Below are 16,562 nucleotides of genomic sequence, written 5' to 3' on the forward strand. Positions count from 1 at the left end.
AGCAGCCACCAGCACCCTTTCTGGACCGAGATGAAGATGTGTCAAAGATTTTGGTCTAAACTTATGGCAACCAATCATTATTAGCCAGCTGGACTGAGTTAAAGATAATGAAACTAATTAACTAACTGAAGGTACCGACCCTGCCTACAAGAGGCAGGCCATTTCCTCCTGGCTGCGGAAGATGCAACAGTGTCCTTGGTGCCGCAGCCCAGGCTGGTGAGCAACATAAACTCTGCACCCAGCTTCTGCCACAGGCACTGGGACACAGCCAGGCTGCAGCTCCTTGGAAGGGACCATCTCCGCTAGCGTGAAGAAAGAAGATCCAACAACCTCATTTAGTCTGTGGACATCTTCATGTCTCTGAAACCGCTGGCCCACCTCCTCCCATCACCGTCCCAGCGCAGCGTGCAGCGCCCATCGCCGCGCTGACGGGAAGCCGGAGCCGCCGGCACGGGGACAGGGGCCAAGGGGAATTTGCCGACGGAGCCGGGCTCTCCGGCAGCCTGGCAGCTCCTGGGGCCGCGGTGGAAATTAATCACTGAAGCTGGAGGAAGCGCACCTTGGAAAAAAACACCACGGGCTACACCGAGGAGGCAGGGCACGACCGGCCTGTTGAAATGACATCGCAATTCAAACTTAACAAAAAGCGGCGTTTATCGATGAGTTGTATTAACCCTGTCTGAAACCATTTGGACAAATTAAAACTCCTCTCGGTCTTTTCCTGCCGTGCGAAAAGCGGCAAGGCACGGAGCGGATCGATAACGCTGGCCACATTGGCTCTTTGTTCGGGGCAGAAGAAAGCTTTGCTGTTGGAAAGCTCCCGCTGGCATGGCTTCAGCCGCTGAGACACTGCCTCTGGCCTCTGCCAGGGCCCCTGCTGGCGAGCCCCAAAAGGGATTGCCAGGGTACTTACATGGGCACATAAAGAATGCTCCCAAAAACACTGCCGGGGACCAGCTGTCCCACTCCGGGGGACACTTCCAGGTTATTTGCATGAGCAGATACAAATGTATGCCCCGGAGAGCGCTGCCAGGGCCCCTGCTGGCACGTACGGCGGCTGCTGCCAGGGTACTCGCCCGGGCACAAAGCAGCGTGGGCTGCGGGGTGAGGCTGCCGCGGCCCCCACGTGCTCACGCCGCACCCCCACGAGGGTCCTTCAGGGCACAGCCCCTCGCAGGAGCACCACAAGCACCCGGGGCCCCACGTCCCAGCCGGATCGCCCTCCGCTGCTTCTGCGCCGGCTACGGACCCGTAGAGCGGAGAGGCTGCCAGAGCCTGAGCTCTTTCCTTCCCTCGCCCAGCTGCGCCCGTCTCTCTCCAGCCACACAACAGCTGAGCAGCTCAGCACCGTGCCACCTGCTCCCCACCTCCGGTCCCCCCTTCCCAACCCCACGCGCAGCCGCCCCCGGGGACACTCAGCGCTCTGCCCCTTTGGCTGCACCCTCCTCCTGGGGGGGCTCCGACCCCCATGCCAGCTGATGGAGCGGCGTGCAGCAGCTGGGAAACGAGTGGGCACCTCGGGAGGAAACTCCAGATACACCCGACAGAAGCAGGATGGGCAAGTCAGCCCCGCGCGTGCCTCCTCCCCGCGCAGCCAGGCAGGGTGGGCATGGTGTTTTAACTCTGGTTGTTCTCATATGATCGAGTCCCTTTTTGGGCACTGGTAAGTCCTTGGTCTCCGTTACAGCTGGCAGCAGCCAGTGACCCAGGGGCATGGTGCTCTGCTTGCCCGCAGCCCCTCAGCAACTGCCGTTGGTACACGCACGCTGCTGGAGGGATGCGGGAACCCCGCAGGGATGTTTAAAAGGGGAAAAGCACTTCTAGAGAGGAAACATTTAGGAACTTTCTTTTTTGGAAATGCCGATGCTGCAGCACGGCCAGCGAAACCAACTTCTGGGAGAAATCAATCTGATAAAAAAGAAAGTTGGCTTGTTTGTTTCCCACTGGAGCAGGTAGTTTAGAGGTGGAACTCGCTGCCCCAAGACATTTGTTTAACACAACAGATTTTTCGCACCTTTTCACAAGCCCTTACTGGAGTAAGGCCCCCGCGGGCACCACCCTCGAGCCGTCCCGCTATCCTTGTGTCGCCCTCAGGACTGGTCAGGACTACGGTGGGCATGTTCAATGCTTGGCAGCTTAAGGAGAAATAGAGGAACGAGTTTGTGTTGGATCAGACTAACCCTTCCTCTTTTCTAGCACTCTGTCTTTGCCAGAGGGCAGCATCACAGGCAGGGACGCAAAAACCTCCAGGAGGTGGGAGCAGGAGAACATCCCTACTTAGGAAACACTTCCCCAACTCCACAGGCGAAGACTGGATTCAGCTTTGGTAAGCAGGGCTTACATCACTAGAAGCTTTTGTTGCTTTAATTACAGCTTTTAATATCATCTGTAAAATTGTTTGAGACCTGCTGAACGCTTCCCTGGCTCCCGCTAAGACCCCTGGGCTCCACCGCATGCGGCGGAAGCAAGTTCCACAGGTGAGATATGCAAAGATACAGCCTTTAATTGCCCTGATTCTGTTTCTAATCTAATTTAGTATCTTCAGATTTCACACAATGAAATGGGAAGGCGAGTTTCCAGCGAATCTGTTTCGAGCTGCTCATTCTTTATGGAGTTTTATCAAGCTGCAACCACAAAGAGGGGGGGAAAAAACCCTCAACCCTGGCTGGGGAGGAAAATGTCTTTGTTTCTGCTGTGCAGTTCTGCTTCCCATTTGCATCCAGAATGAAAAGTACTCTGCCTAGTGAAAAAAGTAAGTTCTTGATGCTTTTCCCCTTCCTGCACCTTGGTTTTGCCTGGTCTCCTTGCAAAAGCAACCCCAGTGTAGGAGGTTAATGTAAAGGTTAAGTGAGCAAAATCTGCCACAGTGATAAAGGCGTATGAAGAGGAAAACCCTGGTAAAGCCTCAGGCCTCCTGTTTAGTTTGCAGGGTTGCAAAATGTAAAAAAATCCCTATTTAGTAAATTGGGGAAACGTGGTCTGGAGCAACTGAGACACAGATGTGGAACCCCGTGATGCCAGTGCTACAGCCTCGCTTTTCAAGCTAGAACAATACTTTAAAATGAAAAATTCATTACCCGGATCTGTGAAAAGCCAATGAAGCTCAGCCTTTCCTAACCTTGACATTTTCCAGACTGCTGGCCAAATCCACGGGTAGGACGCACGCACGCACATCCCACCCCCAGCCTTCAAAGGGCTGGCTGGTCCGACAGAGGATGCCTTTCAGATGTGACTTATCTGCTCCGAAGGAGCCGTGACACCACCGAGCCCCAGCGTACGCGGCGCTGCGCGTCTCTACTTCTAATTACCAAAACCAGTGGTGGGAAATGCTTTACGGCTCCGACCGTGCGCCGTGCCGGTGCGGTCCCCAAAGGCACAAACCAGAGAAAGAGCGGGTGAAAGCAAAGAGCAACAATTAGTAAGTTCATTCGCTGGAAGCCCATTTGCATGTGCTCCTGCCAACTGCTGCTGCACTTAGCCATGGCGAGCTGCTCGCCGGCACGGTGCTGCCCCGCCGCCGGGTGGGTTTTGTCCCCGTCCTCCCCCAGCTCTGTCGACAAGGTGACAGCTTCTGCCAAACGACGTTAGCGCGTTAGCCACTTTCCAAACGATCGCTTCCCCGCTGGGTAGGGTGTCTTCGGAGCGGGAGGATGGAGACCACGAGCCTCTCAGCTCCAAAGAGATTTTCCCCTCTCCGGTTCGCGGTATTCCCTGAGCCCTGCTGATGAAAGACACAGATGTGTCTGCAGAGGAGCAGCTCTCGGTGCCTGCCTCGCTCCCCAGAGCCCTCTTCAGCCAGTTTGATGTCTAAGTGGAAGGGAAGAAAATAAGCTGACAGTGGGGTTACCACCCAGATGATTTTCTGAATTGATTAGCTGCTTTTTCAATAGGTCTCGCAGCCGCACAAACAACCACCTCGTCGGATCTCCTGAGCTAAGTAATGACCTCGGCTGGGAGAGCTCTGGAGAAAGCCCGGCCGTAATGATGTGCTGCTTCCCTAGCAAAGAAACAAAGGAAAAGCCAGGGGAAAACAACACGAAGGGAACTAAAGAACAGCTAGAAAGAGGCAAGGGAAGAGCGGCTTGTGAGAGCCAGAGGGAAAATAAGCACCTTTCAGCAGCAGCTGCTTTTTTATTCCGATTTGTACGTAAAGGGCCGGGCAGACGAGGAAAAGAGAGCTCCGATCCTAACTTTTTTGAGATCAAAAAGGGCTGCGTCCCCTGGGCCCGGGCTGCCTGTCCGGGGGTCTTTGGGGTCCGTGAGCTTCCCGTCCCTCCGGGCAGAGACAGGCACCGGGGCTCACGGCGCTGGGCCCCGCACAGGGGATGGGCGGTGGGAGAGGGGTGACTTGTGGAAGCAGGGAGCCTTAGGCTGGACTCCAAAGGGACTATGCTAATTTGGATGAGATACTGAAAATCTATCTTTGAAGGGGAACAAATGGTCCCAGCCTTCCTAAGCTTCTGCTCCTGCCTCCTCCTGAAACCCCGGAGTAATGCAGATGAGAAGAGGGAGGGTGAGAAGGGTGCTATGGAGCCTCATCTCATTGCTCCTTCCCATCTGTGCTGTGCTAGTCCTGCCAGAGGTTTTTATTTGACATAAAAAAAAAAAAAAAAGGCTGGAAATAACCCCCACACACACTATATTCCCTCTGCAAGTACCCCACACTAGAACTGCAGTCTGCTGCTCTCTATGCCTCTAATTAGCTAAGCGAGGCAAGCACTCATTAGCCCCACCTGGGTCACACTGCAACTGGGAAAGAGGAGCATTAACCCCCACATGGCTCCGGAATAAATAGGTGAGAGGCAGAGTCATTCCTTGGGGTTGCTTGTCCTGGCAGCAGAGCTCCAGGCAGCCTAGTCTTGGAGCAGGGCACCTTTGGGTGCTGATGGTGCTTCTCTACAGAGTCCAACCTTCCCTCGAGGTGCTATTAGCTGCAGGTTTGGAGGGGAACTTTGGGAGAGGGGAGAGATTTGTTATAGCACTGCAAAGCCCAGTGCTGCAATTTGAGCTGTTGTCTGTGCCTTAAGTGCTTTGCTGGTAGTATGTCCTGGGGTATGTCTGTGTGGGATAGGGGGAGGCTCTGGCACAATGGGTACAACCACAGTGACAGAGTTTGGCTTGGCACTGATCTGATGTTTGATAGCCATCATTTCAGAGAGCTATGCAAAGCCAGCTGCCAGTCTAACAGAAAGAGAAAAATCTTATATGTGTGTTTTGTTAAAGTTAGGGCACAAGGGATAAGTGAGCACCAAAACTATTTCCTGTGCTATCATATGGGTATTTCTCTCCTCTTTCAAGGCTTCTCTTGGATCAGGTGTTTTTTTCAGCTGTGCTGGTGCATCAGGCCTCAGTCTAGAGGCCAGGGTGCCAGGTACAGCACGTGCACGTGGGACAAATCAATCACTGCCTCAGACTGTTTGTAGCCTTTAAGTCAAGGCACTTAGTCACTGGATTGACTCAAAATGGGCAGGCGGGTAAGTCAGAGAATAGAAATAAGTGTGGTTCCTTGTTTAGTAAAGTTCATCATTATTTTTAGGAAATTTGTGCTAAACCATACGAGGCATCTGCCTGGGAAAGGAGGAGGGAGGAATAGGAGCAACTGCTCTGCCTGCGGCCAGGAGATGGTGAAGAAAACTGAGGGGCAGTGAGAGCTGAAAAGAAAATATGCCTCTGTCCTCTCTCTGGTACAAAGAAACAGCATGGGGCACAGCAGCTGCAGCAGCAGGAAAAGGATGGAGAGTGTTTAAAATACTTCATGGCTCTGACTGAATCTTGGGGCTGCAGAGAAGTTCTGCCTTCCTCTGTGTCCCCTCACCCCCCTGGTGGGAGGAAATGCAGGGCAGAGAAGGCCAGTGGTGGAGCCTGGCGTGGAAGACACCCGTTCCAGGACTGGGAATTATACTGGGTATACCAAAATATGTTATTCTGCCTCTCATTACTCCTTGGCATTCAGGGTAGAGTAGTTAAGGAGACCCTCTCAAGTTCCCAGGGCAGAATACGTACACGATTTGAAATAATACAGCGATGAGCCACTAAATCAGCAAGTGACCAGTGACTCCTACAAGTAACCCCCAGCAACTGCTCACAGACTTTTTTTTTTTTAATCTAGGGACCCTTTCTTAGCAGGCACTGGTCACAGACACAGAGATGTCAGAAATAACTGTAGCAGACTGACAGCCATTGACCTGAGCTACCTTCTGGGCACAGCCATTCCTTCCCAAACTCTGCCCTCTGCCATGCTGCTTCAGATCATGGGCCAGACAGTTGGCCTGAGCTCCTAGGTAGCTTCTTGCTCAGCAGCTTTGAGGTTTCCATGAAATTCCTTAAGCAGAAAGGTAAAAAGGGATGGTCTATATAGGCTACACGTGTGCATACACAGATATGTGCCCATGCAAACACAGGCTTCCTCACTTTAATAATTCTGCAGGAATTTCTTGCCTAGTCTAACCAGACAGGCTATCAAAATAGGCAATAAACCCAAGCATGGCTATTAGCATGTAGCAGGCAGTTGAGCAGATTTTGTAGCAAGCAGTGACATATAGGGCAGTTCATTACAGCACTTGTTGCCTCTCTCTGCAGTCTTCCACCTAGAGCGTCCAAGAGCGTTTAACAAAGACCTGTGCATCAAATTGCATATAGCTACAGCTATATGGTAACATCTTCAATTCACAGACAATGGTCTTCCTGAAGCATAGTGATCACTGGTACGAACACCAGTTTGGGCTGCTAAAACTGATAGCATTTAAAATAAAAAAAAAAAAAAAAGGGGGGTTTACCATTTATGCTACTTCTTTCCCTCTCGTATTTTTTTCTCAGCTGGATCAAAGGAATTAGTTTGGCTGGTTTCTCTTTTATTTCAAGTCATCTTCACTTTTCTTTATGTTTGTTAATCTTCCCCAGCACAGTCTTCAAAGTCAGGGTTGGGAAGACTGCGGGGGAATTTTGACTGTCAGTGTGGTTTGTGTTTAATATTGCTGTCATAATGGTATCCGAATGTTTTGCTAAATGAATTTTTGCTTGGTTTTGCTTTCAACTTGAGTCCTATGATGCTACTTCAGTACAACGGGAAAGAAAAATTGGTGGAGAAGAGCACTTGCTTAGGAAAGGTGAGGGTAGAGTTGTGATGGGTATTGAGAGACTCTGTTTATATCAGAGAGAGAGGGGAGAGAAAGAAAAGCAAAAGTGGTGAAGTTTTGCCTCTCTAAGCAAAGAGGCTCCCTGGGAAACAGTGACCTTGTGTGGGGCCCCTTTCTCAGGTCCTAGAAAGCTGGGAACACAAACCCAGAAATCATTTTGGTGGTTGCTTCAGCCTGGAGCTCACGGGCAACCTGTTATTTGCAGCCACAGGGCTGACAGGAGGGCACAAGCTGAAGCTGAACGTTAAGTGCCAGCAGACCCACCGGTGGGCTCGGTGGGGAGATGATCTGGGAAGAGGGCTCACTCCTGCGAGGTGCAGTGGCTGCTTAGGAGCTTAAATAAGAGCAAGGTCAAATATTGTATATCGTCATCCCAACCAAAAAGCTCCTTGAGCAGGTCCCACAAAAAAAAATCAGTTCTTCGGGTGTTTGCAATGAGCAATGTTTTATCCTCTGCTGGTGTCATTCGTGCTTCCAACGAAGGCAGCAAAGCACGGCGTTGCCTGCAGGACGTTACTGCTCGTGCTCCTGGGCCAGCAAAGACCAGAGACTGCTGACATCAGGTGTGCCTACATAGAAGATGAGAGTGATGGTGGCAATGGCAGGCACACCCACATCAGCTGCCAGATCGCCAGGAGTGAGGACACTTGTCACTGGTAAACCAAATCCATACTCCTGTGGGCTGGTCCAGTTCGTGCCGAAGCCTACGCTGCTGGCTCTTCACCACTGCTCTCTGCGTGCTGGCTCAGAGACATGCTCTCCATCTCCATCCAGGCATTTAGTGGGAGATGCCTGAGCTGCCTGAACAGGCTACAGCTCGATACGTGCACCCAAAAAATCCACCCACCCAGCTCCTGCCTCTTCACAACCCCCAAAGAGCAGTGGACCTCATGGTGAAGCATGGCTGGCAGCCAGGCAATGCTTCTCGACAGATGACACTCTATGAAAAGAAGGGTGGCTTTTGTTTCTCTGCTCTTCGCAGAGTCTCGCCCAGAGGAGCAGCAGGATGGGCACGATCTTGTGGCGTGTGAACTGCGTGCCAGAAATCTCCCGGCTGCAGCGGGCAAGAGAGCGCTTCTCTGCCACGTCTCCCTGGCGCTGGCAAGGGTGTTCTCCCATCTTAGTGCTTCATGGAGAACACCCGTGCCCAAGCGACGTGTTTGGCAGGGAGCAGGCATTGAAAACCGAGTGGGCCAGGGTAAGGTGATGTGCCCCATTGGCACATCTTGGGATGTGCCAGCTGCCCGCTGCCACTCGCCTGAACGGGGGCTGCAGGACCCGACTTGTCTCCGGAGACTTTCCCTGTCCTCTCTGGCCGCCGATCAAACGTATGAAGCATGTTCCACCCAGGAGCATCTCTGCAGTATGTACTAACAGGCTGTTTCTCCTCCTCCCAGCAGTCCAGCTGCCTCTAACGTGGACCGTGCACAGCAGGGCACGTTTCACCGGGGAAGATGAATTTCTGCTCCAGCCGAAGCTGCCTGGAATTGCTTTCAGACCTTCAAAACGCAATTGCTCAGGTTGCGATGTGCCTCGTGCACGCGTGCCCGAACAACGCCAGGGGATTTTTAACTACCAGGACTCGCTAGGACCTATATCCACTACTGCTTGCTAAAAGGTGAGATCTCTGGAAACGCCATCCCACTTCCCTCCCCGAACGCACGCCTGCCCCCCCAGCACCGTGCTGCGCCTGGGCTAGCAGTGACTCGGAGGGAAGATGGCTCACCCTGGAAACACTTCCCATGCTCTCCTGGGTCTGCCTCGGAGGCCTTCTGGCTGCCATACGGAGCCAGCCCGCCTTCCAGGAGCTCGCAAGAACCCAGCTTTGGCCCCGTGAAGTCCCTGCGAGGTGGCACGTGTCATGTCACCGGTGGGGACAGCCCTGGCTGGGTGTTCAGGGTGGCAGGAGGCAGTGGGAGGATTTGCTATTTGCCTGAGGTGCCCGCTCTCTGATTGAAGTTCCTGAACCCCCTCAGGCTCGGCTGTGCCTCACTGCCAGGATTTGATCATATTTTCAGAGCAGGATTAATTGCGCTTTATTGCTTGTTCACGTAACGGACCAGTATCATCTTCAAAGGCCCATTCTTTGGAGGAGGAGGAAGGAGATGTGCCCCATAATTTAGTGACCATTGCTTCTAAATGAGAAGGTTAATAGCTTGGCCACTTCGTGTTTTAACCCCCAAGCCTTTTTCCCTTTCTAATTGTAAAGCATAATGTTTTTGATTTCCATACAGCAGCTCCCTGTGGGGCTTTGCCCAGAGGTGTAAATCAAAGCCTTGCTGCTGTGTTTTGAGGCTCGGGGGCAGATTCTGCCCTCACCCAGAGCACAAAGTGGGGTCACCCCCACAGCTGCCAGCAGAGTTACCCTGTTTTGTCTGCATGTCGCTGGAGTCACCCCAGGGAAGAGGCACGGGAAAGGTTGGGCGCCGAGCACTTGGGCAAATCTGGCTGTTGATCTCGGTGATCACACACAGCGTTAACTTCGAGAGGCTGATTTTTTTTTTGATGCTGTGGTCTAGTAGGAGATGATGTTTTAGGGGCTGAGGTGGGCAGGCAGAGCTGCCAGCACACATCCCTCTTTTCCCAGCAGGAAAATGAGGCTTGGATATGGTGGTGAACCAGGAAGGCCAGATGCAGAAAACTCAAAACTTGAAAGCTAATAAGTGCAGGAGAAAGACTAAATCAGTCAGCCCTTCTCCCTGCCAATGCAGACCTTTATCCATTACATCTCTACTTGTATTTTCATCAAGTCACAGTTTAGAAGAATTCAGGTGCTTCCACAGAAGCAGCCATTCCACCACAGCCAGGACATTTGCAGCAGGACCCTCATCTTGAATTCAGGGGAAAGCAAAGTATATTGGCAGAGCTGTTTGGGGAGCTGGGAATCGAAGCCTAGGGGTTCCTCTGGCCAATACTGCGATCTGTTTATCAGATCTCTGTTCAGGAGCCTGCAGCATCCCTCCTGCCCAATGCCTGGCTGCAAGGAGCGCTTGTGTTGACATCTGAGTAGCACGAGAAACCCTGGGGCTGAGCCTCAAGTGTTTCATGAGAGGTGGTATGTGAAAAATCATCTGGAGGAGTCAATGGACGACAGTGTCAGTGATGGTGCAAGCAGGCCTTTTCATTTCTATGTTGCTGGTTTGAATTGAACTAGTTACCAAGAGAGGTGACCAGCTGCTGTCGTTGTGTGGCCTGCCTTCAGTACATCATATGGCCTAAGTCCACACCTTGGAAAGCCTCTGTACAGAAGAGTTGCCATGGAGGACACAAGGGGTCCGTCAACCAGGCAGGGTTATTCCCCAGCAGACACTTATTTCATCAGTAAGGAGACCACTGCCATGCTACCCATGCCCAGGAAGCAATCCTTTGGGCAGCTTTAGAACATCGATTTTCATGGTGATTGGAGCCAAAACCTTGCACAAACAGGTGCAAAACCATAGCAGTGGCCCAGGCTTTCTGGATGTAGTATGACTGGCAGAGGCATGGACGAAGCAGTGTGCTGAAAGGAAGGCTGAACCAGAGGCTCTAAGGAGGTGGTGACACCCCAAGTCACTGCTCATACAGTTCACCCTGTGCACTGCAGCATGCGTGATGGAAACGGCAGTGGTGCTTTGCCTTTCCCCCTGCCCTCATTCCCAGTGCCACGCTCGGGCTGTAGCAGACCCTGGGCAGCACCGGTTCTGGGCTGGGTACCAGGCTGAGGTACAGGGATGTGCTGCTGGTGCCTGCGAAATGCCAAGTGTAGGTAAAAGCATTTTCCAGCCCCTGTGGACATGCAGCAGGAAGAGCAGCCTGGCTTTTCTAGGCTGTCACCCCTTGGCTAGCCATGCACTCCCCGCCTCACCAGGCACAGCTACTGGAGAAGCTGGGGCCAGAAGGGAAGGCATGTTTGGCGCTGATGGAAATAGCTCCCAAGGTCGAGACTGTGGTCCTGTGGAGAGTCAGGCTTTCCCTTAACTGATCGACAGAAAAAGTTAAGTATCCTAAAACTCCCTAGTTACAAGCAGGATTGTTCTGGGAAAGGTCTGGAGATGACTAATCAAATTAGTCACTAGCTCTTTCCCTTTGAGGCCGGGCACTTAAAATCCCTTCACTTCACGAATCTGCCAGCCAGCCCCCACTTCAAGCTGCCTACAATGACTTTTCTCAGAGTGGCGTGACATCCAAACAGGTTTTGAAAGCCCTTCATGGACCTTGTTCTGATTAAGACCTGCCTGAATTATTTATGCCAGGTCCTAGCTCTTTTCCTTGCATGGAACCCAATCTTAGTAGAGATGTGCCAAAACCAGTTCAAATTGTGTTTATGCTGGATGAGTTTCATGACGTGTACTGAATTAAGTAAACCAGTAAAAGTGCAGCTTAAACTGGTTCAAGATCACCTACATTAGGGATCTGGAAAGAAATAAATTTTGTTACATGCCAAGGAAACTTTTCTCCAAGCAGGCCAGACCTCGTACTAAAGCCGTTATCACGAATTTCAACTCCCTGCCTTTGGTATTTACAGAGAAACTGGATTGAGTCTCTCCATCTCGCCTGGAATAATGATGTTTAGCATGTAAGTAGCATTTCACAATTTCAAAGCAATAAACACTGAGATACCAGCGTAATGAGAGCTGACAAGGCACTAGCATTAACTAATTAAGCCTCGCAACCTCCCCGAGGTGTCTAAATATGACCATTCCCATTTTATAGACGAGGAGGATATATGTGAATTGATTTACTCAAAGGCACAGAGCAATTCAGCCCAAGAGCTGGAACCACAACCCAGTCCTCCACGAGGCTCTGCCTTATTTCTAGATCCGTGCACCGGTGAAACCTAGTATCCCATTCTTCGCAGGATTTGAAAATAAATTACTTTTAATTTCTCTTGACTGCTGGGGAAGGAATGGGATTTCAATATCTCCCCAGCCAAACGCAGCAGCAAGCGGAGGTGTCGGTGAGGTTGGGAACGGGTGCTGGTGAAGTCACAAGTTAGCGTTAGGGAGTCGCGCTCACCGCAGAAGTGGCGTAGCAGGAAAAGCAACTAAGAGGTGGGTGTCAAAGAAGGTGTTGGAAAGGACTGTGTAAGGTTAAACCGTCCCAGGTCTTGCCTTTCCAACCCCTGCAACAGTTGTAGGAATTGGGATGCACACAACCATCCCACTTTTTAACTTGTATGGACTTAGTGGTTTACAGCAACACTGAACCTGGCTCGGAAACCTCCATGAGGACTGCAGCTTTGGCACCAGTTGTGGATGGGGACCTCCTTGCTCGGCAAAACCTCTTCTAGCTGTACGAGATCAGTGACTTTAGACAAGAGATGAAGCTTTCCCTCACATCACATCTTTAGGTCCAGACTATGGAAGGCTTGTTACAACAGAGGAGATTTTGGATGCGCTGCCAGAGCTGCTTTGACACAGAGGACCAAATCGTTATGGCTTGTAAGCAAAATGGGCTTTTATTTCCCCTGGAGGAACGTAGTTTTTCTCTCCTGGAGTGACTGATGGGGAGCTCCTACACGTGGAGCACGGTGCTGCTGTGAGGCATCCTCTGCGTTTCAGCCGGGGCTGTCCCCTTTGCCCGCGAGTGCCTCCACAGCACGCTGCTCCTCAGCCCCACAAACTGGGGCTGCGGCAATGAATCCCAAATTGCCTCTCCCTGGGTGATCCGAGGCAGTCTATGGAATCATCCAATGGTTCAGGTTGGAAGGGACGTCAAAGATCATCCAGTTCCAACCCCCCTGCCATGGGCAGGGACACCCTCCACTACACCAGGTTGCCCAAAGCCTCATCCAACCTGGCCTGGAACACTGCCAGGGATGGGGCAGCCACAGCTTCTCTGGGCAACCTGGTCCAACGCCTCACCACCCTCAGAGTGAAAAATTTCTTCCTTGGATCTAATTGAAATCTATCCAGTACCGGAGCGCACAGCACGTGTAGCAGCACCGTTACTAACCGCTGGTCTGGAAACAAGTGAAATATCTTTGTTTACACCGTGGCACTGCTGCCTGTGCACTGGCTGCTGCAGCAGAAGTGGAGACAACAGGAAAAGCGTTTGGATGTGTCACCGCTCCGCTTCCCACCAAGGTTCCCAGGGCAGATCACTGGCTCCCTGACTTGTTTTGCGGCCATCGGAGCCAGCCCGTGTCGGACAGCGCTCGGCAGCAGCTGTGAGCGTGGCCGTGGCCCCTCTCCGTGCTGCTTTTTGGGAAGGTTTGGGAAGATCCAGATTCCCCTGGCTTCAAATCCGTTGCCATAAGTTATCGTCCGCCTGCCGATTGCTCTCCAGGGGACAAAACATCAAGTTACAACCTGTGGTTTTCAGCCCCCATGGATTCAGAGCAGCACATCTGTTGAGACCTAAGGCTTGGATCTGTTGGTGGTTCGGCGAAGCACACGGGAGAGGAGCCACGATGCAGGATGCTTTGCCACATCAGCGCTAGCCAAATTCGCAGTAGGTGGATGCTTTCCCACTAAGAGAGCTGATGCAAGCTAAAAATGGTCAACGGTGTTGGTAATTTTCTGCCTAAACTGATGGTGATGTGTGTGACTGCTGCTACGCTTCACGGAAAGAGTGGCTACACCTCAAGTAATGTGAAATTACTACTTTCCAACGGTTTGCTCAGCTGAAAATAGCGTTGAGAAGTCAATAACTGGAAAATTACAAAGAGCATCAGTCAGGTTTTCAAATCCCAGGTCAGGTTCACCGGAGTGACTGCTTTCACCTTAACTTGTGCTTTGAACAAACTGAATGTGTACATCCAGGAGACAAAGCAAGTATTGCAACGCGCTTCTGCAGTCGCACCCTCCAGGTGGTAACAGCTTGGGTCTGTGCCTGAGAAGTTGGAGGATACATTCCGACCAAGCAACGGGTTCTTGAGCAGATGAGCCTCAAATCCGTGTTGCCCTTGCCACAGGCTGGAGGAATCATGGAAAACCTCCTGGTTACTCAATGCTCAAGAGAAATGTCTGTGTCCCAGCTGACTCTGCAGCCCTGTTTACGTTAGCCGAAGCTTAAACCTTGCTGTCTTGATACCATCCACCCGACTTCAGCAGCAGACCATGTGCAAGCTGGGTCACTGCAGCACAGTGCCAAATAAGCGAGAATGCCAGCTTTTTTCCTGTGCCACTCCTGTTTCCAACTCGTCTCCCACGCTTTCGAGCGTTGCCCAGGCAGACCCTGCTCTCTCTCGTGCCTCCACTCAGCAGCCGTTGGCTGCGCCTACCCATCTCTTTGCCATTCATTCTCTGCCTTAACATCTGGCTCTCCTCTTTATTGACTCTTGTCTTTTCGCTTGATGACTTAAATTTTCACATTGTTAGGCTGCTTGGACCTCACAGTTTGTACCTTCCTCACCTCAGCTTCTTACTCAACCCTGCAGCATCCCACTCACCAGCAGAGCCTCCTGCTCGACCTTGCCTTCGCTACACATTTCTTCCTTTTTCTCTATTCGGCTTCTCCTTCTGACTTTACTGTCTCTTTCATCTGCTTCCTGCTCTTTCCTTGTCTTCCTGACAGCATTCCCACTCCTTCCACTCCTGAGTGTTGGCAACTACACACTTTTCTGTACTCTCTCCCAATTAGGAAGCAGAGGTATAGGTTCCTCCACTTCCCATCTCTCACAGCATTCACCGGTTTCTCTCAACCCCTGCTTCCCTGGTGTCTCTCTCATCTTGCAGGGTCTCTTGACTACACCCATGTCCTCTGTTCCAAATCTGCTTTCCTCTCCTTCAGCACTTTGTTGTCAAAGAAACAGGACTTTTCCTGTTGTTCCACTCTTGTTGGCTTTCATGCATTCCATTTCAGCCCCTCGTGCACCACTGCTGTCACTACTTGCAAAATCGCAACTAGGAGCTCAAATAAGTAATGATCCAAACCCAGCATGACTTTCTTCTCTCGACTCTCCTGCTTTAGTTACAGGAAGTAAAGTTTCTCATCTGCTTTCACACCTCTTCTGTGATCCCTCCAGCTGTATCCATGATGCCAGCCCCACCACTACCCAGAAAAACCTGTGCTCTCATTTTCACCGTATGTGCCTCAGTTTCCTTGACTTGTTGTCTGAGTCAGAAAGGCAGGTTGAGGGATTGAAGTCAGACCTCTCCTAACACAAAGTACTCCACTTCAGTCTTTGCTCTGTTCAGGAAGGTTTTTCAACCGTGCTCTGTAAAACACAAAATCTCTCTGCTCAGGAGGCCTTGAAAAGGAAACAAGGAACTCGAAGATGGATCAAAATACAGAGAGTCCTAGAAGGTAGAAGTGGTTTGGGGTGAAAGCAGGAGGCTACATCACAACTGTTTTCTACTTGATAACTCAGAGCGAAAAGAAGCCAAGGCAGTGAGATTTGCTGGTGCTAGGCTATCGAGGGAGGTCGGCACAAACAAGGGAGCAATAAAATTCAGACGTGCTGGAAAATGGAGCTGAAGCAATTCACACTGCAAAATGTGAAAGTTCTATTTTGAAGAAATGTTGGGTTTAATCTATTCTTACCCTTTTTTCCCTGAATTAGGAAAGCCTGAATCTCTCAAATCCCCGTACCTCTGAGAGCGTGCTGTCAGTGAGAATAGAGTCTGAGGTTTGGCTGGTCTTTCTGCAAGTGCTTTTGAGTCCTTACAAGGGAAGACTGCAGGTCCTCCTGTACCTAGTTTATAGAAACCTATTCAGTGGGGCTTTAGCTTAAAGCCATGAAATGGAAATGCAAGGAAGTTTAAGAGTTTTTTTTAAGAGAGATCTTTATTAATGATAATATCACTTCAGCTGGCGAGGAACTGACCTGTACCAGTCAGTAATCCATTCTTTCAGAGGCTGTCTACAAGAGATCTACCTGTCATTAACCTAACATTGCATTTAAGCTTTGCCAAATCAGGCACATATTGCAGGTCTTTCTGGAGAAAGTGGAAAGCATTCCTCCCTTCTTTTTGTTCCCAGGTGAAATGATTTGTCATGCAGGAATAGGGACTTTCAGTCCCTGCATCTCCTACAATCTTTTTATTTGCTTTTGGCACTTTGAATTTGGCACTTTTTCTCAAGGAAACAAGCTCAGAAATCCAGAGATGACCTCGAACAACGAAAGCATGAGGCTTTGATTTGGTCCATCAGCCTCAGAGTTCTTTCTCACCGTGGTTCTACATGGTACAAGCACTCAACTCACAGCCAGATTGGGAAGAAAGGAAGAGAAAAAGCACAGAAGACAGGGGAGGAGTGTAAGTATGGAGGGCAGCGAGCAGCCAGGATCAAAGATTGAGTTGAAAACCAGTAGGTAGGTGAAGCCTTACGAATAGCCTAGATAAAAAACATCAAGAGGAAGAATATAGCATACTGGGAAAGGACACTGGTCAGAGCAGGCTTTGGTTTTGTTAGTTATGAACAGGAAACTCATACCCAAAGGTGGCTTGGAAGGGGAGAAGCACGTGGATTTGTGAACGGAGGTGTTTATCGAAGCAGAGGAAA

Source organism: Tauraco erythrolophus, chromosome 4 (assembly GCF_009769465.1).
Source record: "Tauraco erythrolophus isolate bTauEry1 chromosome 4, bTauEry1.pri, whole genome shotgun sequence".
Taxonomy (NCBI): domain Eukaryota; kingdom Metazoa; phylum Chordata; class Aves; order Musophagiformes; family Musophagidae; genus Tauraco; species Tauraco erythrolophus.